The 21,791-nt window shown below is 47.9% G+C and overlaps 1 long non-coding RNA gene across 1 annotated transcript; it reads left to right on the top strand.

Annotated features, from left to right (window-relative positions):
* The first annotated feature begins 11,691 nt into the window (after positions 1-11,691).
* On the top strand, positions 11,692-21,785 carry LOC113610303 (uncharacterized). The gene is made up of 3 exons (XR_003429033.1): positions 11,692-12,265; positions 15,851-15,997; positions 20,095-21,785. It is a non-coding gene; the product is annotated as an uncharacterized LOC113610303 (long non-coding RNA).
* The last annotated feature ends 6 nt before the right edge of the window (positions 21,786-21,791 follow it).

The raw sequence follows: 21,791 nt of genomic DNA, 5'->3' as shown, positions 1-21,791 counted from the left end.
GAGTAATGAGTCCGGAGAAGTAGGCAGGGGTCCTCATATCGCCAGTTGTATTTGATATCTGCATATCAAATTACCCCCAAAGTTAGCAGCCTAAAATACCAAACATTCATTATCTCACTGCTTCTATGGGTCAGGAATCTGGATACAGTTTAGCTGGGTGCTTCTGACTCAGGGTGTCTCATAAGACATCAAGGTGTTGGACCAGGGGCCTGCTGTTTCACCTGAAGGCTTGATGGGGGTAGGGTTTGAGGGATGGGGAGATGAGAGTGGAAAAGGAGGCAGGGGTCTTGAAAACCAAAGGTCTTGAAAACCAAATTAAGAGTTTTGACTGTATCCCTTTAGCAGAGCTTCTCAAACTGATGTGCTTGAGAATCATCTGGGGATTTTGTGAAAGTGCAGATTCTGAATCAGTGCCTCTGTGGCAGGTCCCAAACGCCTAGATTTCTAATAACCTCCCACATGATACTGATGCTGCTGAGGACCATACTGAGTAGCAGTCGTAGATCCCTGCTGTCCCATGTGGTGATGACCAGCCATATGTTGCTGCTGACCACTTGCAGTGTGGCTGGTGAGACCGAGGAGCGAGATTTTAAATTTTCTTTAATTTTAGTTCATTTAAACTTAAGATTTAAAGCATACTCAAGTTGTTTTTTTAAAATGTATTTTATTGAAGTATAGTTGGTTTACAGTGTTGTGTTAATTTCTGCCGTACTGCAGAGTGATTCAGTTCTATATATATCTCTATATATATTCTACTTAACATTCTTTGCCATTATGGTTTATCCCGGGATATTGAATATAATTCCCAGTGCTATACAGTAGGACCTTGTTGTTTATCCCTTCTATATGTAATAGTTTGCCTCTGCTAATCCCAAACTCCCAATCCATCCCTTCCCCACCCCGCTTCCCCTTTGGCAACCACAAGTCTGTTGTCTATGTCCGTGAGTCTCTTTCTCTTTTGTACATAAGTTCATTTGTGTCATATTTTAGATTTCCACATATAAGTGATATCATATGGTATTTGTCTTTCTCTTTCTGACTTACTTCACTTAGTATTATAATCTCTAGTCACATCCATGTTGCTGCAAATGGCAGTATTTCGTTCTTCTTTATGGCTGAGTAGTATTCCATTGTATATATATGTACCACATCTTCTTTATTCATTCATCTGTCGATGGACATTTAGGCTGCTTCCATTGTCTTGGCTATTGTGAATAGTGTTGCTGTGAACATAAGGGTGCATGTATCCTTTTGAATTATGGTTTTCTCTGGATACATGCCCAGGAGTGGAATTGCTGGATCATCTGGCAACTCTATTTTTAGTTTTTTGAGGACCCTCCATACTGTTCTCCATAGTGGCTGCACCAACTTACATTCCCACCAACAGTGTAGGAGGGTTCCCTTTTCTCCACACCCTCTCCAGCATTTGTTATTTGTAGATTTTTGAATGATGGCCATTCTCACCGTGGTACCTCGGTGAGGTGGTGCCTCATTGTAGTAAAACATACTCAATTTGTTATTTAAAAACTTCAAAAGTATGCTTGGATTAACTTGAGTATGTGACTTGACCATTTCAACTGTAAATTTTACGAAATCACCATCTAGATCAAGTATTTCCAATGAGAATTTAGCATCAGAATTGAGAAGTACTTTAAGGGTAAAGTACACACCAGAATGCAAGGATTTAGTATGAAAAAAAGAATATAAAATGTCTCATTAATTTCTGTATTAGTTACGTGTTGAAATGGTATTTTGGATACTTGGGTTAAATATAAATTATTAAGTTTACCTGTTTCTTTTAACTTTTTAAAAATGTGGCCGCTAGAAATGTAAAATGACGTGTGTAGCCCGCATTGGTGGCTTGCATTCTATTTCTATTGGACAGCGCTGTCAAAGATGAAGGGAGATATTGTTGCTTAGCTTGCATCTAAGGAGAATTCCTGGGAGGGGCTCGTGGTTTTTCCGCTGGAGAGTTGCTCACACAGTGAATTCTCCCATTCCCCACATGTGGGCACACGAAGGTGTGGGGAACTCGTATGATGTGTCCTGGGACACCACCCTGGCTGCTGGAGGAGAATGTTTATTATGAAGAGCCCTTGGCTCCACCTTTCCCTGGCCTGCATTGGTCCACAGGCTACGCCTTGCTGAGAAATGGTACTCATTCTCATTACCTTTCTAGCCTGGACAAGGAAACAGATGGATGTCTCTTTAAGACATGCAGCTCTAGAGCTCAGAGCCCAGGCTGTCACAGCTCACTTGCAGGTTCACCTGTAACCATGACAACACCATTGACATAAATTGCCATGGAACATAATTTAACCTGGATCAGATTTTTTTAAAAGAAAGAATGGAGGAACACTCAGCTTTGTCTCAGGGGACTATGGGAAATGGCATCTCCCGTGATACGCGTTTAACTACCATTCTCATTTAATTACTTTTGCTTGTGATTTCCCTGGGGAAGCATTTCTGCCAGGAGCTATTTCCTGGGAAGGCTGGGAGTGTTTGCAGGGAATGGTTGGTGTTAGGGAATCCAGTGGTTCAGTGACCTTGAGCTGGTCCCTGCTAGGAAGATTTTCACCACATCCCCTCAAGTCCATCTTATTTCCTCTACCTAAGCTTTAATGGGGGAAATATCAGACTTCTCATTACGTTTCAGAACTGGAAGGTGCCCAGATGGGAAAGTAAGATGAGGGGAGTACAGGATAGATCTGAACCCACTTGAGTGTAGGTCTTGGGTCTGTACAACCAAAATCAGGAGGCATAAAAAGCTGGGGGGTGGGACGTAAGTAGAAAGAGATACAATCAAAGAAGTAATGGGAAGACACTGTGATATTAAATTTAAATAGGAAATATCAGTAACTCATTACAGCATTTCTTTTGTTTCTTTCTAAAAAGAAGTATGCGTTTCCTAGCTTTATTTGCTGACAAGGTCTAGTAGCAGCAAATGGCCTTCATGCCTGAATTGTAGTCTCCAAATACCATTTCCCACTCAAACCATTTCCTCGAGAAATGGTTGATTCCACATGAGAGGCAGAAAATGCGCCAGATGATGCCGGGGCACGTGGTTATGCTGGAAAAGGAAGAAGCTGTCAAATATTAATGGAACCATAACAAAGGCACCCAGGGGTCAACTTGAGGGTCTCCCACTGGCTAAAAATGGAACAATTTTACATAAGAAATTAATGCAATAGACTGAAATTACAGTTGACTGAATTAAAATCCATCAATTTATCATGATACTTACAAGAAGAAACCTTTACTCATCAATCTTTGAATGTTGCTAGGGTTCCCAACAAAGAAAGGGAAGGAATCAAAGCATTTGTCCTGTCTCTCCTGAATGAACTGTTGTTCAGGGTAACCGAATAGATGATGAAAGTTCTTTGTAGAGAATTCCAGCTAATGGATGCAGATGGAAGGATACATTTAGTAAACCTTTTAAAGTGATGTACTTAGGTACCAGTCATTAATGGTTGCTGAAACCATTGGGTGAAATGTTGGCAAGGAACTTTATAAGATGTAGATTGGTTGATAACACCTGAATCCACTGATCTTAGCATTACTAAAGGTGGAACAAGCAGACATATGTGCCAGAAAGCAATCTTTGTCCCTGCAGGCCAGAGACACCTTTCCCCTAACTAGAGGCAGCAGGTGGCTGAGGCTGGGAAAACTCCTCTGACCCCTCAGACGGTATCAGTGGAATCCCCCAATGGCACTTGGATATACCAAGCTGGCCAAATTGTACCACAAAGTGTCTAAATATTAAATGGTCATTGGAACCACAGCCCACAAAATTAGGCCAAAGACTAGTGTCATTATAAGAGAGCAGAAAGAGGGATTTGGATATAGAGACACAGACACGGAGGGGAGAAGTCCAAGTGAAAATGGAGGCAGAGACTGGAGTGATGTGTCTACAAGCCAAGGAATGCCAAGGATTGCCAGTAACCACCAGAAACCGGGAGGGAGGCATGGACTGGCTCTCAGACCCTTCAGAAGGAATGAACCCTACTGATACCTTGATTTTGGAATTCTAGCTTCCAGAACTTGGAAAGAATAAATTTCTGTTGTTTTAAGCCACACAGTTTGTGGTACTTTTGTATGGCAGCCCTGGGAAACAGGGATAAAAGATAGATGGTTCAGTAAGCATGCCTGCCTAAGCTCGGTAACAGCCCCCTGTTTGTTGTTCTACTTCTCACGTCAACTTGGCTGTAGAAGTGATGAGAAGAGGCTGAGCTGATCATTGATGCAGAAGGAGACTTCATACATCCCCAAGGAATGGAATGATGGCCGCTACCAAAGATTGAAAAAGCAGGATGTGTCACTGGGCCCAGAAGTACAGGAGAATCCCAGGAGCTGTGCCGAGTCTGAGAAGGGGCCTGTAACCCTCGGAGAGTGGCAAGGAGGTGGTGGGATTCTGCAGACCACGCGTTCTGAAGACCACGCCTGCCCGCTCATCCACTCGTGCAGGACCTACTGAGCATGAACCATGTGCCAGGCACAGTCACAGGTGCTGAAGCTGAAAAGTTGGGCAGGACAGCCTCCCTGCCCTTAGGGCGCTCACGGTCCAGTGGAGGAGCGAGCCAGTACCCAGTGCACCACAGCACAGTGCGGTGAGTGCTGCACCCAGGGTGGGCACAGATCCACGGGAACACACAGGCAGGACACTGTGGCAGATTTTGTGCCTTCCTGCCTCCGCATTCCTCCTTCCAGTCAGCACCCTGGAGTTGCCTCCCTTTGTCATGACGGCATTGGGGGTGTACAGTCTTCGAGGGGCTGTAACCCAGGGGCCCAGTTCACTCTTATCCCGGGGCCAGTCACGTGGCCCAAACCAGTTGTACTTTTCCCAGGCCTCTGCAGCTTGGAGGGGTGACATGGGACAATGGATGGAGCCCACCTGTTCTGGGGACAGCATGTCGCCTGGATGCCTGGGTTGTTTCCGCGGCCCTTTTCCCACAGCTGATTCTCCAGCGTCCTGTCTGCACTCAGAGACCTCTTACGTCCCTGCAACAATTTTCCCTTTGTTTCTGCCAGTCAGCGTGGGTGTCTGCTATTTCAACTGAATCGGGATCTGAACACAGGCTTGGGCGAACAGGGAAGGAATGGGAGAACACCCAAAGAGGGTAGGCCTAGGAAGCCGAGCCCCAAAGCACGAGAAGGAGCTGGCAAGGGGACAGAAGGGCAGGGGGCCTCCGGGGAGAAGGGGCCGCATGTGCGGAGACCTGGAGGTGAGAGAAAGCCTGGCTCGGTTAGGAAGTGCAAGCAGAGGTTGTGAGAAAAGATTTTAATGTTTATAAAATGGACCCCCAGGGGTCTGTTTGCTGCAACCCCAGAGCACAAGGTGTGGGAGGAGCACAGAGCTCTGTGGGTTTATCTGTGAAGTCCCTTCCAGCTTCCAGAAATGAGACCCTCAGTCAACAGCTGAGCACCAGTCCTGAGCTGCCCTCCTTGGAAGCTGTGACTGCACCTGGTCACTCTCAGGGGGGGTGCATTCATTCGTGTTCCTGTTCCCCTGGGGTAGAGGAGGCAAAGCTGAAACGGAGTATGAGGTGATGGGTTGGAGGACGTGGGTGTGAGGATAAACACCAGTGCAGGCGCCAGAGCAGGCGGGATGACAGGGGGCACACGGCCTCCAGTGGCTGCACAGGCAAGAGGCGTGGGGTCCAGGTGCCTCTACAGGAGGCAAGGACCTTGGAATCTCCAAGGATAGGGGACCATCAGGTATCAGAGGACACAGCAGTGGGAGATGCACCAGCTCACATTCTGACAAGAAGCAATCAGAGTTGTGGCGTTCACAGCCCTCCTTCTTTTTCCTCTGGAAATCCTTCTCTGTGTCTGGGGTGCTCATTACCCAAATTCTGCCAACACCTGCCGTTTACTGCCTGCTGCCATCTCCTGGCGGCCCGTGGAACTACAACCACTGCAACCCTAGGCTTATTCTTCAGAGGATGAATAAGCTGTTGGCTGAGGCAGGCATCCAATGGGAGGGTGTCAGAGCCCGAAGGGGTAATTTTGTTCAGCCACCACATTTCACAGATAAAGAAACTGAGGCCCACTGGGGGCATGTGACATATCCTGGGTCTTAGGCCACATTAGTGGACTTGAGCTTCTTCATCTACAGTCACAGATGATCTCCATGGCCCATCATCACCTGCAAACCTGGGGAACGGGCTGCCCCTGACAAGGCGCCCTTAGAGTTTAACTACAGATATTATGGAAACTTGTTCACAATTAGCCTTGTGATTTTGGCTAGTTTATCACCCCAAACTCGTTGCATTGTAAAGAATCTGAGCCCCAGAAGAAGATTGAAAGGACAAATAGAGACCTGGTTCCTTACCCCTCAGGGCAAGACTCCAACTTCAGATACTTCTAGCGTCAAGAGATGCAGCGAGAAGGAATGGGACAGAAGCTCCTGAAGGATGTGTCACTGCTCAGTTCCACACCTTTTAGGAAGCCAAGCCAGCATCCTGAAGGGTGAGATCGGAAAGTCCTTCTCATCTGAGTGGCCACAGGTCTCCTCCACTCTCAGTCACGGACACAGCCTTTCTCCTTTGAAATCCAGCCACACAGGCAAGTCTCTGACCCTCAGGCAGTGCCTGGTTTGTCTTGGATGTAAAATGAAATCTTCATAGTCTATGGGATGCTGAGGGTGAAATGCAACTCTATTTCTGGCCACCTTACCCCAGAAGTGCCAAAGTGCTGGAGCTGCATCAGGCCAGGTAAGACTACGCCTTCCTCCTGAAACGGTTATAAATTGTGGGCAACAGCAGCCCCAAGGTGGCAGGAGTAAAAGGGGAGAAAAAGAAGAGCTTTCTGTGTTTAAACGCTGATTTGGGGGCCTTGGGTATTACCTACCCAAGATGGGTAGTAAACGCCTACAGGAGGAGCTTTACTTAAAGGACTTACTATAGTCAGGTGTGTCTCCCAGGCTGAGACAAAGCAGGAATCCAGGAACTGGTCCATAAGCAGAACGTGGGTGATGTCGGAGGAGGGCAGAGTGATGGTGCCTACAGAGCACCTACCTGGACTCTTAATGCTCCGATACGCACCCATCCTACTGAAATGGCAGGTAGAAATTCGACCAACGGGTCTTTCTAGAGCATTGATCTGTGTCAGGCGGTGTTCTGTTTGCTGGGGAATCACGAGGAACAAGACGATTCACACGTCTGCCTCTTCTGAAGGAGAGAGAGAACAAACACTAGGGCGTGATAAATGCTAGGAAGAAAAAGAAACAGGGACCAGGGCTTTGAGAGTGGCAGCGGTCAGGGAGGGCCTCGTGAGGGGGGTGACAAAAGACCATGACACAGATGAAAGCACTTCCTCCCCGAGCACGTGTTCTCTAGTCCCCTCTCCCGAGGCAGGAGGATACTGTGCTCCAGCATCAGCTGTGGACCCAGCGTGGCACCTGGTTGGCACTCAGCGAGCGTTGGGTGGTAGGTAGCTGTCGCCGGTGGATGGCCGGCTCTGCCTGACGGGCTTCCTCGGGGCTGGCAGCATATGCAGGTGGCTGCAGAGCCCAGAGGACCGTCTGGCTCTTGCTCTGAGAGGGCAAAGGAGATGGGCAGTAAGCCAGGGGGCTGTGGCTCCTGACTGTGCACACGGAGCTCGTACCCCCAGAATGGCCTTCCAGCCCCCAAGAGATGGAGTCAGATTTGTCCTCAGCCTTTCAGACAAGCCATTCTTTTAAAAAGGAGATCTGGAGTTAGATACTAGATGTCCTCCCATGGCTTCGGGTAGCGCCTGGCCTCCTATGTCAAACTTAGGGCAGGGGTTTTCTCTTCTGAACTGTAACCATCTGAAAACCCTTCTGGAGCTCAGCTTAGGCCTGTGAGATTGGGAGTCAGGCAGACGTTGGCTCAAGCCCTGTACTGTGTGCTTTTGGGTTCCTTATAGACCCTCTTTGAGCTCAGACCTGAAAGATGAGTATCCCAGGCTGAGGGAACAGCCAGTGCAAAGTTCTAGGGTAGACATGAGCTCACATGTTCAGGGAGCATTTGTGAAAAGGGGTAATAAAGGCACTTCTCTTCTAGGGCTGCTCTGAGGGTCAGTGCAACCAGCTAGACCTCTGGCTTTATCCCCCAAACATGACTCAAAAAGGACATGATGCCACCCGGAGCAAGCCTGCTGATTCTCAGGTGGGAGAGCCGTTAGGGGCCCCTAACCCCAAGAACTTGCCTGTCCCAGGTGAGGGCCCCCCACCAGACTCAGCCTCCCCTGCTCTGCTTTAATCCTCCCTGAAAGTGGCCTCATGTGTGCAGGGGGGTACTTTGAAAAATACTTACCTTTAAGTTTTGCTTTTACAACAGCAAAGAAAGTAAAAGTCACCGTGCAGCCCACATTCTAGAAATAAACTTCCTAATTCTGGGGTGTATTTTATTCCGGTGTTTATTATCATAAATATTTTTACATAGCTGAGAAATAACTATACTTTTTTTTCGTCTTTCTGCCAATTTGTCGATTTTCTTGGCCTGCCATTCCCCATGAAAGGTGCAACATATGGTAAAGGAATTTTCCTCCACGGGTGGTTTTGGAACTAGTTCAAAAAGATTCTTTGGCCATTGTTGGCTGAAATATGCGGTTTTTTTAAAAAATAAAACCTGCTACTTAGAATCAGGGGTCATAAAACTGAACATAGTCCAGGAAACACAGATTGACTCTTGCTACAAAACCCCTTTCCCACAAAGGAACGCTGCTGGATGAGAACCTAAATGTCCACCACAGTAATCACGCCTCAGTGCCTCCTTCTCTCCTTTTTGCTTATTTGTACTTTTTGTTTTTCTGCAATGAACATGTAATGCTTGTATAATAAAAATATTTTAAAAATTCATTAAGATAAGGGGGGGAAGGACAAATAAAGGCATTTTACGTGTAGCACACCTAGTGTGCTAGAGGATGGTAATGGACGCTCCATCACGAAGAGGTCTAGTGATGAAATAAGTTGGGAAACGCTGAGTTAAAGCTAACTGGATTTCTTCCCTGCAGTACTTCTCAGAACCTTTAAGACGCTGGAGGGTAGTCTGACCCTTAGCAGCGGGCTGTACCCAGCAATATTACGGACAGTATCCGACCTCTGAACTCCTCTCGTGAGGACTATCTGTGCCCACTGATTGTCTTTGGGACGCGTTTTGGAAAACCCTTTTCCGAAGCCCGGGCTGCGCGCAGAATCGGACTGACGCCGCAGTCCCGTTAGGCCACGTTCTCGCGACATCTGCACGGCTGAATTTCGGGAAATTTGAGGCCGTGTCAGCTCTCAGCGCAGCGACGCTGCTGCAGTCTCACCGGCGGATTAAGAAGGGTGGCCAACTCCATTATGGATTTTATTATCAATTAAGAGATCAGGAGAGGAGAAAGACTTTCGGAGACATCTGGTTGGTAGGATCACTGAGCCGTTTGTTTCAGCAGAGACTGTAGGCCATGAATAAACAGAAGACAAACGCCCCTGAGTTCCAAGGGCATAAAATATCCCTGCAAACGAAACAGTCCAAAGGAGAATAAAGGGAGCAATGGGGTGTGGGTGCAGCAGAAAGGAGAGTGGCTGCCCGTATCCAGTGGGGCCTCACCATGGCAAGGGCTGGCCCTCCAACTACCAAGATCTGTATCTCTGCCTGGAGAGGCCAGAAGTGCCTAAGAGTTGATGGACAGCAGCCTGCAACCAATTAGAAGCTCGTCTGCATCTCCGGCAGGATGACTGAGGTGCCAAGTACACACGGGCTCCCAGAATTCCCCAGTGGGCTGAATCTCCAGTTGCCCATAGTGGCCTCTGGTTTGATAACAAACGCTTTATCAGCTGCCTTTCCTTCCCTGCCTCACTTTCCCCAGGAAACAAGGTTAAGTCCTGCAGGAATGTCTTTGCTGGTACGATTATTAGTAAGAAGGCCTGCTTTTCCGGGTTGCCCTAATTCTCCAAGCCAAGATTTGCTGCACTCCAGCGAATGAAGAACAGTTCCGTCTTATTTCTGACAGAGGGCAGCATTTAGTTTTCTACCGCAGGGAGCTATGTTTCTGGGGGTTGCAAATGACTCCAGCTCAAAATAAAGAAAAACAAATTGAAATGAGGATTTTAATCACTGTGAAAGGAATGAAAGGCTGTGTCAGCGTTTCCATGGTAAGTGCCGTCTTTCAGGGATTTATCATCCCAGCTGTAAAAACATGCTTTATGCTAGGATTTGGCAAGAGCAAGGCTTCAGTCACTGAAAATGTATATGTTATTAAAGATTCTGCTTGCAGTCAAGTTGGAAACGTCACTCTGTACAAATGGCACAGAATGCCCCGGTGCCCCTCGGGGCTGCCAGCTGTGCTCGCTGCCTCTCCTGCCAGATGCTCGGCACCAGCTTGGGGAAGTGGCAGAGGCACAGCCCCTGGCCTTCTCCAGAGGCTGCTTTGCATTCCGGAAACGGTTACACTGAGGAAGGTGCCTGGTTCTTTGTGGAGGAAAAGTGGTGGTCCTTGTGGGGTCCTGTCTGTGTGGCTGTAGGTGACTCTCCTCTGAGCACTGGCTCACTTCCTCCGTCTCCCTCATCCCCGGGCCCAGGGCCACCGAGGGGAGAGAGGGGCGTCAGCACAACCACAACCACACAGGAGGCTTGGTCCCCCAGCTCGTGACGCACAGGCCCCTGACAGCATCACAAGTGGAAGAATCGCAGGCTGAGTTGACCGGAAACCTTAGACTCGTTCTGATTTTAGCTCGCAGCCTGAGCTCCGGGGTGTGAGGGGAATAAAGATCACGATATCAGCCAGAGAGGAGGCAGTTTGGGTAAAACAGAACCCAGTCTGAACCTTTGTCGCATCACCTCAAAGTCACTTCTGCTTGGTTTCAAACAGGACCGAATTTACAGAAACTTCGGCCTGCTCTTTATTTGAAACAGGCCAGTGCGGGCCGAGGGGAGCTGCTTACAATACAAGAGAAAAGGTAAGAGCAGGAGGGTAACTTTTTATGACCTGAAATGAGTCCTTAGTAAGTGCCAGTCGGTGTGTTCATCAGGTCTTAGGGATCAGCAGTTGACTCTTCCCCCAACACAGTGGTAGGTACTGTTACTCCCATTTGAAAGATGAACAGATCGACATTCAGAGGTTGGGGAACTTGCCTTCACAGAGGTCTCAAGGAGAGCAGGTGGCAGGGTGGGGCCTCGAGGCCAGTCTTCCTGACTCCGATCAGGTCAGAATTCCCCTACCTTGACACCGTTCAGGGGCAGCGCTTTGGGATTCCCCCAGTCCATCTCCTCATCCTACCCTGGGTCATGGGCAGCCTGGCACAGTGCTTGGCATGTATGGCAGCCCAGCAGATTTCCTGCTGCTGGGACAGCAGATGGCTGCAGAGGGCAGGCCTAGGAGCACTGGCTAAACTTGAAAAGGGCAGGCTTGTATTTTTGTTTTTTTTTAATTTTTTTTTTTTTTTTTTGGCGGTACGCGGGCCTCTTATTGTTGTGGACTCTCCCGTTGCGGAGCCCAGGCTCCGGACGCGCAGGCTCAGCGGCCATGGCTCACGGGCCTAGCTGCTCCGCGGCATGTGGGATCTTCCTGGACCGGGGCACGAACCCATGTCCCCTGCACCGGCAGGCAGACTCTCAACCACTGTGCCACCAGGGAAGCCCTGTTTTTTTAAATTTTTTAATTTTATTTTTTTATACAGCAGGTTCTTATTAATTATCCATTTTATACATGTTAGTCCCAATCTCCCAGTTCATCCCACTACCCCCTCACCCCACCCCTGCCACTTTCCTCCGTTGGTGTCCATACGTTTGTTCTCTACATCTGTGTCTCTGTTTAGGGCAGACTTGTTTTTAATGCTAACATTTTTTCAGGGCTTACTGTCTACCAGGCACAGTTGGAAAGCTGTATATGTGTTATATATTTCATCTCATTCACAACCACTCCAGCAACTGCCTGAGCTACATACTAGTATTGCCTCCATTCTACAGATGAAGAAAATGAGAAAACAGAGATTGAAGAATTCGCCCAAGGCCACATGCAAGCCCGTAGGAGATGAAGGTGGGATTCCAGCCCAGGCAGCTTGACTCTCAAGACCAAACCAGGGAATGCTGCCTGGGGGAGGGTGAGTTTCCCCAGGCTCAGATTGTTCTCTGGTAATCTGATCATAAGTGGCTGGGCTGGTCTTCAGGCCATCTGGTCCTACCCCTCATCTTCCTGTTGACCAGGCTGATTCTGCAAGAGGCAAGGTGGCTGCTGTAGGGTGTCCTCCCTTCCTCCAGGGGGCGGAGCCAGGATGACAGCCTGAGTGATGGGACCTTGTGATGGAGCCTACACTGAGCAGGTAAGGCCGTGTCCTCCTGCACTTCGTCTCCGCAATGACTCAAGGCGAGACAGCCCCCGGGAAGCTGTGGAGGGTTGCATCCAGGGTCTGGGCAGGGCTGTGGCAGGCTGTCCTATGCCCCTTAGGCAATCCAAGTTATCCCCGCCTCCCGCCAATCTCTCAGTCTGGAGAAGGAAAAAGCTAACAAATAGCTTTGGGCAGGATGGACATAATTAGTGGTTCTTTTCTTTCATAAATTTATTTTATGTGTTTATTTTTGGCTGCGTTGGGTCTTTGTTGCTGCGCGCGGGCTTTCTCTAGTTGCAGCCAGCAGGGGCTACTCTTCATTGTGGTGCGCGGGCTTCTCATTGGGGTGGCTTCTCTTGTTGCGGAGCATGGGCTCTAGGTGTGCGGGCTTCAGTAGTTGTGGTGCACACGGGCTTAGTTGCTCCACAGCATGTGGGATCTTCCTGGACCAGGGATCGAACCCGTGTCCCCTGCATTGGCAGGCAGATTCTTAGCCACTGTGCCACCAGGGAAGTCCCTAATTAGTGGTTCTTTTCTTTTCTTTTTTTTTATTAGTGCGGCTGCTTTGGAATTCCTATTTTCTGTGTTTTTGATAGTGGCCATCCTAATGGGTGTGAGGTGATATCTCATTGTGGTTTTGATTTGTATTTTCCTCATGATTAGAGATGTTGAGAATCTTTTCTTTCTTTCTTTTTTAAAAAAATATTTATTTATGTATTTTGGCTGCACCGGGTCTTAGTTGCAGCACGTGGGATCTTCGTCGTGGCACGTGGGATCTTTTTTAGTTGCTGCATGTGGGCTTCTTAATTGTGGCTTGTGAACTCAGTTGCAGCATGCATATGGAATCTAGTTCCCCAACCAGGGATCGAACCTGGGCCCCCTGCATTGGGAGCGTGGAGTCTTACCCACTGGACCACCAAGGAAGTCCCGAATTAGTGGTTCTCAAGTGCATTTGGAAACAGAAAAACTGATTCCTGTTGGCATGAGAGTGTCACCCATGCCACCCCAGGAAACTGGGTCTGTGCAAGCAACGATACCAAGCAGAGATACCCCTGATGGTAAAGCTGCAGTATTTTGGTCGCACCAAGATGTTTTGGTTTTGCATTTCTGAGTTGGTCTAAAACAGTTTTCCATTGGCACTTAACCATATTGGATTACAAGGCAATTAATGGGTGGAACCTTCCAGAGTCCAGGCCCTACACTGGGGATGGGGGGAGAGGAGAGAGGAATGGACAGGGGCTATAGCATGAACAAAGGAAGAGCAGAAATCAGGAATGAAAGTGGGGCTTCACTATTGACCTTACAAAAACAAAAGGGTTTTTAAGGGACTGCTGTGAATAACTGTATGCTATCAAATTGGATAACGAAGAGGAAATGAATAAATTCTTAGAAAGACACAAACTAGAAAGACGAACTCAAGGAGAAATAGACATTGTGAACAGACTTACAGTAAGTAGAGAGATTGAATTAGTAATGTTAAAACTTCCCTCAAAGAAAAACCCAGGCCCATATGGATTCACTGGTGAATTATACCAAACATTTAACCAAACAGTGGTCTCTTAGACACGACACAAAAAGCACAATTCATTAGACTCGTTAAAATAAAAGCACTTTATTGTTGTTGTTACAAATGACACCACTAAGAAATGAAAAGACAACCCACAGAATGGGAGAAAATATTTTCCAATCATATATCTGATAAGGGACTTGTATCCTGAGTATATAAGAACTCTTACAACTCAGACATAAAAAGACAACCCAATTTTAAAATGTGTGAATAGACATTTCTCCAAAGAAAATATACAAGTGGCCATCAAGCACATGAAAAGATGCTCGGTTCGGTGTCTTAGTCGTCATGAGGCATTAGAGAAATGTCAATCATAGCAACATACCACTTCACATCCACTAGGTTGGCTATAACCAAAGCCGCAGAAAATAGCAAGAGTTGGTGGACACATGGAGAAATTGAAACCCTCATACCTTGCAGGTGAGAGTGTAAAGTGGAGGGGCCCTTTTGGACAGCAGCTTGGCGGTTCCTCAAAAAGGTAAATGTGCTGTATCATATGGCCAGTCATTCTGCTTCTAGGAGAATTGAAAACGTGTTAAAAGAAACTTGCACGTGAGGGCTTCCCCGGTGGTGCAGTGGTTAAGAATCCGCCTGCCAATGCAGGAGACACGGGTTCGAGCCCTGGTCCGGGAAGATCCCACATGCTGCGGAGCAACTAAGCCCGTGAGCCACAACTACTGAGCCTGCGCTCTAGAGCCCGCGAGACACAACTCCTGAGCCCGTGTGCCACAACTACTGAAGCCCGCACACCTAGAGCCCGTGCTCCGCAGCAAGAGAAGCCACCGCAGTGAGAAGCCCCACGCATCGCGATGAAGAGTCGCCCCTGCTCGCCACAGCTAGAGAAAGCCCTCATGCAGCAACGAAGACCCAACGCAGCCAAAAATAAAATTAAATAAATAAATATATTTTAAAAAAAAAACTTGCCCGTGAATGTTCATAGCAGCGTTATTTATAAGAGCCAAAAAGGAGAAAAAACCCTAATGTCCATCAACTGATGAATGGACAAACAAAACGTGAACTATCCATACAACGGAATATTATTCATCAACAAAAAGAATAAAGTACGGATTCGTATTACCACATGGGTGCACCTAGAAAACAGTTTAGTAAGTAAAAGAAGCCAGACACAAATGGTTCCATTTATAAGAAATGTCTAGAATAGGCAAATCCCTAGAGCCAGTAAGTAGACTAGTGTGGTCGCCTAGGGTTGGGAGAAGGGGAAGGATGGGCGTGTGTTTTCTTTCTGGGGTGATGAAAATGTTCTGAAATGAGATTGTAGTGATGCTTGCGCAATTCTGTGAATATATACTAAACCCCACTGAACTGTACACTTAAAGTGGATGAATTTTATGGTACGTGAATGTCAATAAAACAGTTAAAGATTATAGGGAATGAGTTAAAAAATATTGTAAAAGTATATCACGAATTACTTTGCAGCTGCTTAAATTAACCATGTGATTGATATATACTAATATGGAAAGTTATCCACACTATAGTAAATGAGGCATAAAGCAGATTGTAATTCATTGTAGCATGATCTCAGTATTATAGAAATAAACAAAATGTGTGTGTGTGTACAGAAAATAAAATTTGGAAGGATATATATCGAGGGAGGGATTTTCACTGAGTTCTACAGAATAAACTGTTCTTTTTCAGATTTTTATTTAATCTTTGAAAAAGTAATACAGTCACATGGCATAAAAATCAGAAGCTCTAGAAGACTATCTAGTGACAAATCTCCTCCAAGCCACCCAGTTCTCCTTCTAGAGAGCAACTCGTGTCGCCCGTTGGCCGAGCTCCCTTTGGGAGAATTTGGCGCAAGTCGACAATGCTCTCACTCTGTCCAGCACCTTATTTTTCTCATGTAATTATGAATCTTGTCCCTACTGAGATATCACAAAAGTCCTCAGTCGTTTTTATGGTTGAATAGCTCTTTATCCTGTAGATGTACTGTTTGAAAGATTCTTTATGTTCATGCATTTCCTAATTTATTTATTTTTTTTTGCCTTTAGCATGCATTTTACTTGTAATCAGAAAGAAATCTAGCTATTTCTCCAAAAGAAGTCCCTGTATTGAGGATTCAGATCTAAGAAGAGTGAGCCCCCAGGAGGGTGGGCAGGTTGCACGCGGAGACCCGGAAACCCCGGACGTGAAAGCAGGTCAGCGACGGAGGTGGGGGGGTGCCCTCCACCATCGGGCAGGGACCCGGGAGAGATGCTGGAACCTAGAAGGGAGTCCAGACAGCATTTAAGAATCATTCCTTCTCCTTTTTTCTACTCTTAATCTCCCCAAACATGAGGAGCATTTGAGATTTACTGGGGAAGTGGAGCCAGAATTCACCTCCCAAGGGCTGCTCCTGACTTCACACCCGCTCACCATCTTTCCAGTCCAGCCCTCGATAGGACTTGCTGCCTCCCCACAGTGCTGGGTGCTCTGAGAGCCTTCTGGGAACCTTGGCGTTTACTCCTTCTGGAGCTTCTGGGGTCATTTCACCTGTACTGTGCAGAGGTTCTAGAAACCAGCTGGTTTTGACTTCTGCTTCCCCGCTCCTTGCTGTGTGCCCTTGAACACGTTCTCCAGTCTTTCTGTGCCTCGCTTTTCTGTCTCACCAGCAAGAAGTCAAGGCGTGTATTTAGCCATCGTCATTGTCACCCTGTTACTAAAGCAGGGCTCACAGATGGGACGCCTGTGTTGGCTGCACACAGCCCTTTGGGGAGCAGAGGGAAGGGCCGGTTGTGTGGGAGAGGAGCTAAAGGGATGGGGGAGGAGCCCTTTGGTGAGTGAACCCTCCCTTCTCCTTGAGGGACTCGCCCACACCCCATGCCCTCTATTGGTTCGACCTCCGGAAGGCATTTCCTGCTGGCCCTACCTGCCTCCGTCCTGCCCCTTTCCAGCTTGGTGGCCACCAACCCTGCTGTGAGTGGGACCAGGAGAGAGGGAGAAAGGAAGAGATTCTTATAGTGGTGACTCTTTCTGAGAAAGGCCAGTTCCCAGTCCAGTCCATGCCCTGCACCTTGTTTGTTTGTTGACTGCTTACTGAATCCAGACAAAAACAAAACCTGGCAGGCCTCATGGTCGCCCTACAACTTTCCTGTTATTCTTCAAATGAGCTCTCCCCTCCCCTGCCCGTCCGTTCCCACCCGTCCCACCTTGGCCTCAGTTCCAGTCTGCCAGAATCCCGCCTCAGTGACCTCTCACAGTGCTGGCCCTGGCTGACCTCCGGACTGGGCCTGCCTCGGTTCTACAGGTACAAACTTCTTTCTCTCTTTGCCATCCTGCATCCCCGACCCCGGCCATTGCACCCCTGAGCCAGTGACTTTGGAGGTTCTCACAGGAGCCGCCCTTCATCTGGGCTGGGCAGAAACACTTGGTTCCTGACATCCTGAGCCTCGACTGGCATGTGGCCGTGGTGAGGGCTCAGCCCGCCTCCCTGGAGCAGGTTTGCTGGAGATTTCTGATTAATAAGTTGTCAAATAGGAAAAGGAGTCATAAGACCCAACGTCCCAGCTGAGGAAGAAATTACATTTCCGGAAGTTGGCCCAGGATAAGGACCAGATCTTTTCTTCCACAGGAGTTTACACTTGACCAAGCTTAGAATCTCATGGAGATTCATTCTGGAGCTGGTGGCAGGGGCTCAGGACCCATCCTTCCAATGAAGACAGCTCCAAGGATGCACAGGGATTTTCACTGGAGCATCTGTAAGGGCTTTCGAAACAGCAGTGAATCTTCACAGAAGCCTTCACAGAAAGGCAGGCAGGAAGGAGACTTCTCTCTTTGGAGATGGAGGTACCAAGCTGGGCAGTGATTTATCTGAGAGCGTGAAGTGCCGATGACCAAGAAGGGAATGCTTTTCCAAACACCCAGTTGAATCCACGATTCTTTGATGCTGACAAACCATTTACTTGAAACAATGCTGACGAACAGCATTTATTGAGCACCTTCTATAGGCTGGGCTCTGGGGAAGATGCTTCGTACAGTTCATCCTCACAGTATTCTTTTTTTTTTGCGGTACGCGGGCCTCTCACTGTTGTGGCCTCTCCCGTTGCGGAGCACAGGACTCTCAACCACTGCGCCACCAGGGAAGCCCTCTCACAGTATTCCTAAATGCTGGTACCATTATCATGCCCATTTTACTGATGAGGAAACTGAAGTTCAGAGAGGTTCCCTGACTCAGTTTACACATCTGGCAAGGGGAGGAACTGTGATTGTAACCCAGCTCTCTCTCTGCCCAAGCTGGGTCCTTTCCCTCTGTTTCACTCCTCAGTCTAGCAAGCAGTTTAAACTGTGTATCGACAACCTCAAAAAATGTTCCTGCTCTTTGATCCAGCTGACTCACTTCTGACAACCATTCTCATGAAATGATGCTAAGTGCAGAATAAGTGTCTTACAGTTCAACATGGCTAAGCACACAGTGGTGTGTACCCCTCTTCTTCCCTAAATTCCACTGAAATGACAAGAAATTCAGAAATAGGAGTGCTCGTGGTTGTGGGCAGTCAGGAGGAATGGGATCAATGTCCAGAAGATTAAGAAATTTCCGGGAAACATAAGACAAATATAAGAACAAGTTGGTGAAGAAATTAAAACGAAGCTGCAATGCCACAGGGCTAAATGCACAGTCATCACAGAGTGAATTTTCCCAGCAGAGTTCCAGAACAGAGGCAACGCGACCTGGGTGAAGGAGTGAGCTAGAGATGGACTGTAGGGCGGTGAATGGTCCCTTTCCACTGTCCACTGAGCACTCTCTGCACACGCAGTCACCTGAGGCTGGCTCCTGTATCAACAGCTGCATTCCCTGCCAGAGGAATGGGATTCTCATCGGGGTAAGGAAGTGTCCCCCAGCCACCAATACTGTTCAGCCCAGATGGTCATCTACAATGTTAACAGCTACGTTAGAATTGCTAGATATTTCAGAAAAGCCAGAGCCTGAGAGAGGCACAAAAATAGAATGGGGGCTTCCCTGCTGGCGCAGTGGTTGAGAGTCCGCCTGCCGATGCAGGGGACACCGGTTCGTGTCCCGGTCCGGGAAGATCCCACATGCCGTGGAGCGGCTGGGCCCGTGAGCCATGGCCGCTGAGCCTGCGCGTCCGGAGCCTGTGCTCCGCAACGGGAGAGGCCACAACAGTGAGAGGCCCGCGTACTGCAAAAAAAAAAAAAAAAAATAGAATGGACTCCAAGAAAACAGACTACTCAAAACAGAAGAAAACTGTAAGGAATTAAAATGAATATCCCAGAGAGAGTTAAGAGAATATCACATCCACCTAAAAAATAAAGCCTCTATGAAAAAGATATAATAAGAGTTCTTGGGAATTAAAGCCATGACTGACAAAGTTTTAAAAACTCAATAAATGTGCTAAATAGATAACGGAAAACCTAATTAGTAAGCTGGAAGATCAAGCTAAAGGATTCCCTAAAAATGTGTTAGGAAAAAAGAAAGACGCCATTGTTTTTTAAGTTCTGTGACATGAGGTGTAAAGTCAAGCACAGATACCTTTCTTATGGAAGCTCCAGAGGAGAGAACACAGAGAATGGAGAGGAGGAAATAAAAAGATATATTAGAAGAAAATATCCTAGTGCCAAAGAAACACTTCAGATGGAAGAGGGCCCACTGAGAACAAAGCAAGTCTCTTAAACTCAAGTTTCAAAAAAAAGACAATAAATCTAATAGAAAAATGGGTAAAGGGCACAGATAATTAATTCACAGAAGAGAATATGAATATGGCTAGTAAACAGATGAAAAGAGCTTAGTCTTACACATCACCAGGGAAATGCAAATTATACTTTACATCCATCCACCCTAATATCCAGTGTTGGTGATGACATGGTAAGTCAGCAATTTCAAGAACGTCATTTGTGACAGCTTCCAGAGGGCATCTTGGCACCAGCTGTGAACATCTCAGACATAATTCAGTGCTTATATTTCTAGGAATCCATTGTACCCACTAAGTGGTGGAATCTGGTTATTGTTTAAAAGGTGGTCGCAGGTCTTTCCGTATTCTGGGGCTAGTCTGCCCAGCATGGTCACCACCAACCATGTGTGGTTACCAAGCGTGCAAAAGGTGGTTAGTCTGAATGGAGATGTGCCGTTAAGTGCCAAATACACACCGGATTTCAAATAGCTTGTCATTTACCAGAATTAAAATAACGCATAATTTTATGCTGAGTAAATGTTGAACTGATAATATTTTGGATATATTGGGTTAAGTAGAGCATATTAAAATTAATCTCACCTGTTTCTTTTAATTTTTCTTAAATGTAGCCACTGGAAAGTTTCACATTTTATATGGGGTTCATATTCTCTTTCTACTGGATGGCACTGAGTCGGTGGGAATCAGCTGGAGAGAGAACAGCCCTTTGGTTGGAGAGAGCGAGTAATTGGACCCAGACCTGGAGGAGACTTTGAGGCAAACGGGGAGCTCAACTGCTTCGTGTGAGAAAGGAGAAGAGAAAGTAACAGACTAGGACGAGGACAGGCAAGTGTGGGGCTGGGTTTCAGGGGACAGAGAAAATGAAGAGAGGATGGGAGGGAAGCCCAGGAACAGGACAGTAGCCGGAGACCAGGGAACAGGTGGCTGAGGAAGGACTCCCCGAGCCCCTGGGGCAGGGCCAGCAGTGAGTTTTGCCAGCAGTGAGGTCAGCTGATAAATTTTAAATGGGTTACTGATCTATGCCATGATACTCCTCTGCTGTCCCTGCACCCCAAGGACAGACCGTGTGGGGCTGGGGACGCCGTGTCCCTGCTTGGACAGCAGGGCTGGGTGAGGACGGTGATGTGCCAGGCAGTGGCCCGAGAGCCCAAGGGGAGGAGGGAAAGTGAGGAACAAGGGTGCCGGACGAGGGGTCAGGCAAGGACGACGTGACAGGTACCCAGAAATGCTTGGAAGGATCCCCAAGAGCCCTGAGCTGCTGCTGGCAGGGAGGTGCAAGGCAGCTGAAGATTTTCACTTGGTTTTGAAGGGAAGGATCTCCCCAGCCGGCTGGCCGACACTGGGACCCTTCGCCACATTACGCAGGGCGTTGTAATACCCTCTGGGGTGGGGTGCTGGGCAGCAGCGGCTGAGAAGTTTGGTGGCAGTGCTGGCGGGGAAGGTGGGGAAGTGGAACCAAGCAATGCCAGTAGCCACGTCAGCAAATAACGTGGAAAGCTCTCCGGGATCAGCTGTCCCGGGGCGGGGGTGGGGCAGGGTGTCCTGCGTGTTCTGCGGGGGCCCCCCTGCGAGACACCCACACCCCTCTCGGCCTGCTCTGGGTCTCGGGAGGCTGGCTTGTAACGTCTACACACACAGGCCTCTTTGCCCCAGACTCCTGAGGTGGGTTGGCTGACGGGGGCCCTGCTGAAGATCCAGGGCGTGAGTGGCGTCTGAGGGCAGGTGTTTAGTCCCGGGCTCCTTCCCTGCATTGCGGTACCTTGTCCCTCTACCTTGAGGCCTCTCCGCAAAGTGCTGTCTCTCTCTGTCTCTCAGTCTCTGGCTTCCAGCATCTCCTATCTCTCATCCCTGCAGGCTCTCCATGGTCCCCAGCCCTGGCGAATTTCACATTCCTATTCCTTCCCCCCTCAGCCAACCACACCTTTGTCAACAGCCTTTCACTAACTCTTCTTCACTTATCCAGCTCGACTCTGCCATTCGCTTCTTACAGAGACCCTGACCGATACCAGGATGTACCATACGCTAAAACTTTTGTGCACTTAAGGGAGAAGACAGAGTGAAAATACACGTTTGAATTTACAGAAAGGAATATGGGAAAGGTACATGAGAAACTAATAACAGTAGCAGGTATAGTGGGAGGAATCAGTGAACTGGGGCAGAGGTAGAGCGAGATTTCCCATTGTATCTAATTTATATTATTTTGATTTTGAACCGTGTGAATTATTATCTGTCACAGCGGTCCCCAGCCTTTTTGGCACCAGGGACCGGTTTCTTGGAAGACAGTTTTTCCACAGATGGGGTGGGAGGG

This window comes from Aethalodelphis obliquidens, unplaced genomic scaffold (assembly GCF_003676395.1).
Source record: "Aethalodelphis obliquidens isolate GAN/ISIS:26980383/991018 unplaced genomic scaffold, ASM367639v1 scaffold62, whole genome shotgun sequence".
In the NCBI taxonomy this organism is placed as follows: Eukaryota; Metazoa; Chordata; class Mammalia; order Artiodactyla; family Delphinidae; genus Aethalodelphis; species Aethalodelphis obliquidens.
This window is presented reverse-complemented; position numbering and strand designations above follow the sequence as displayed.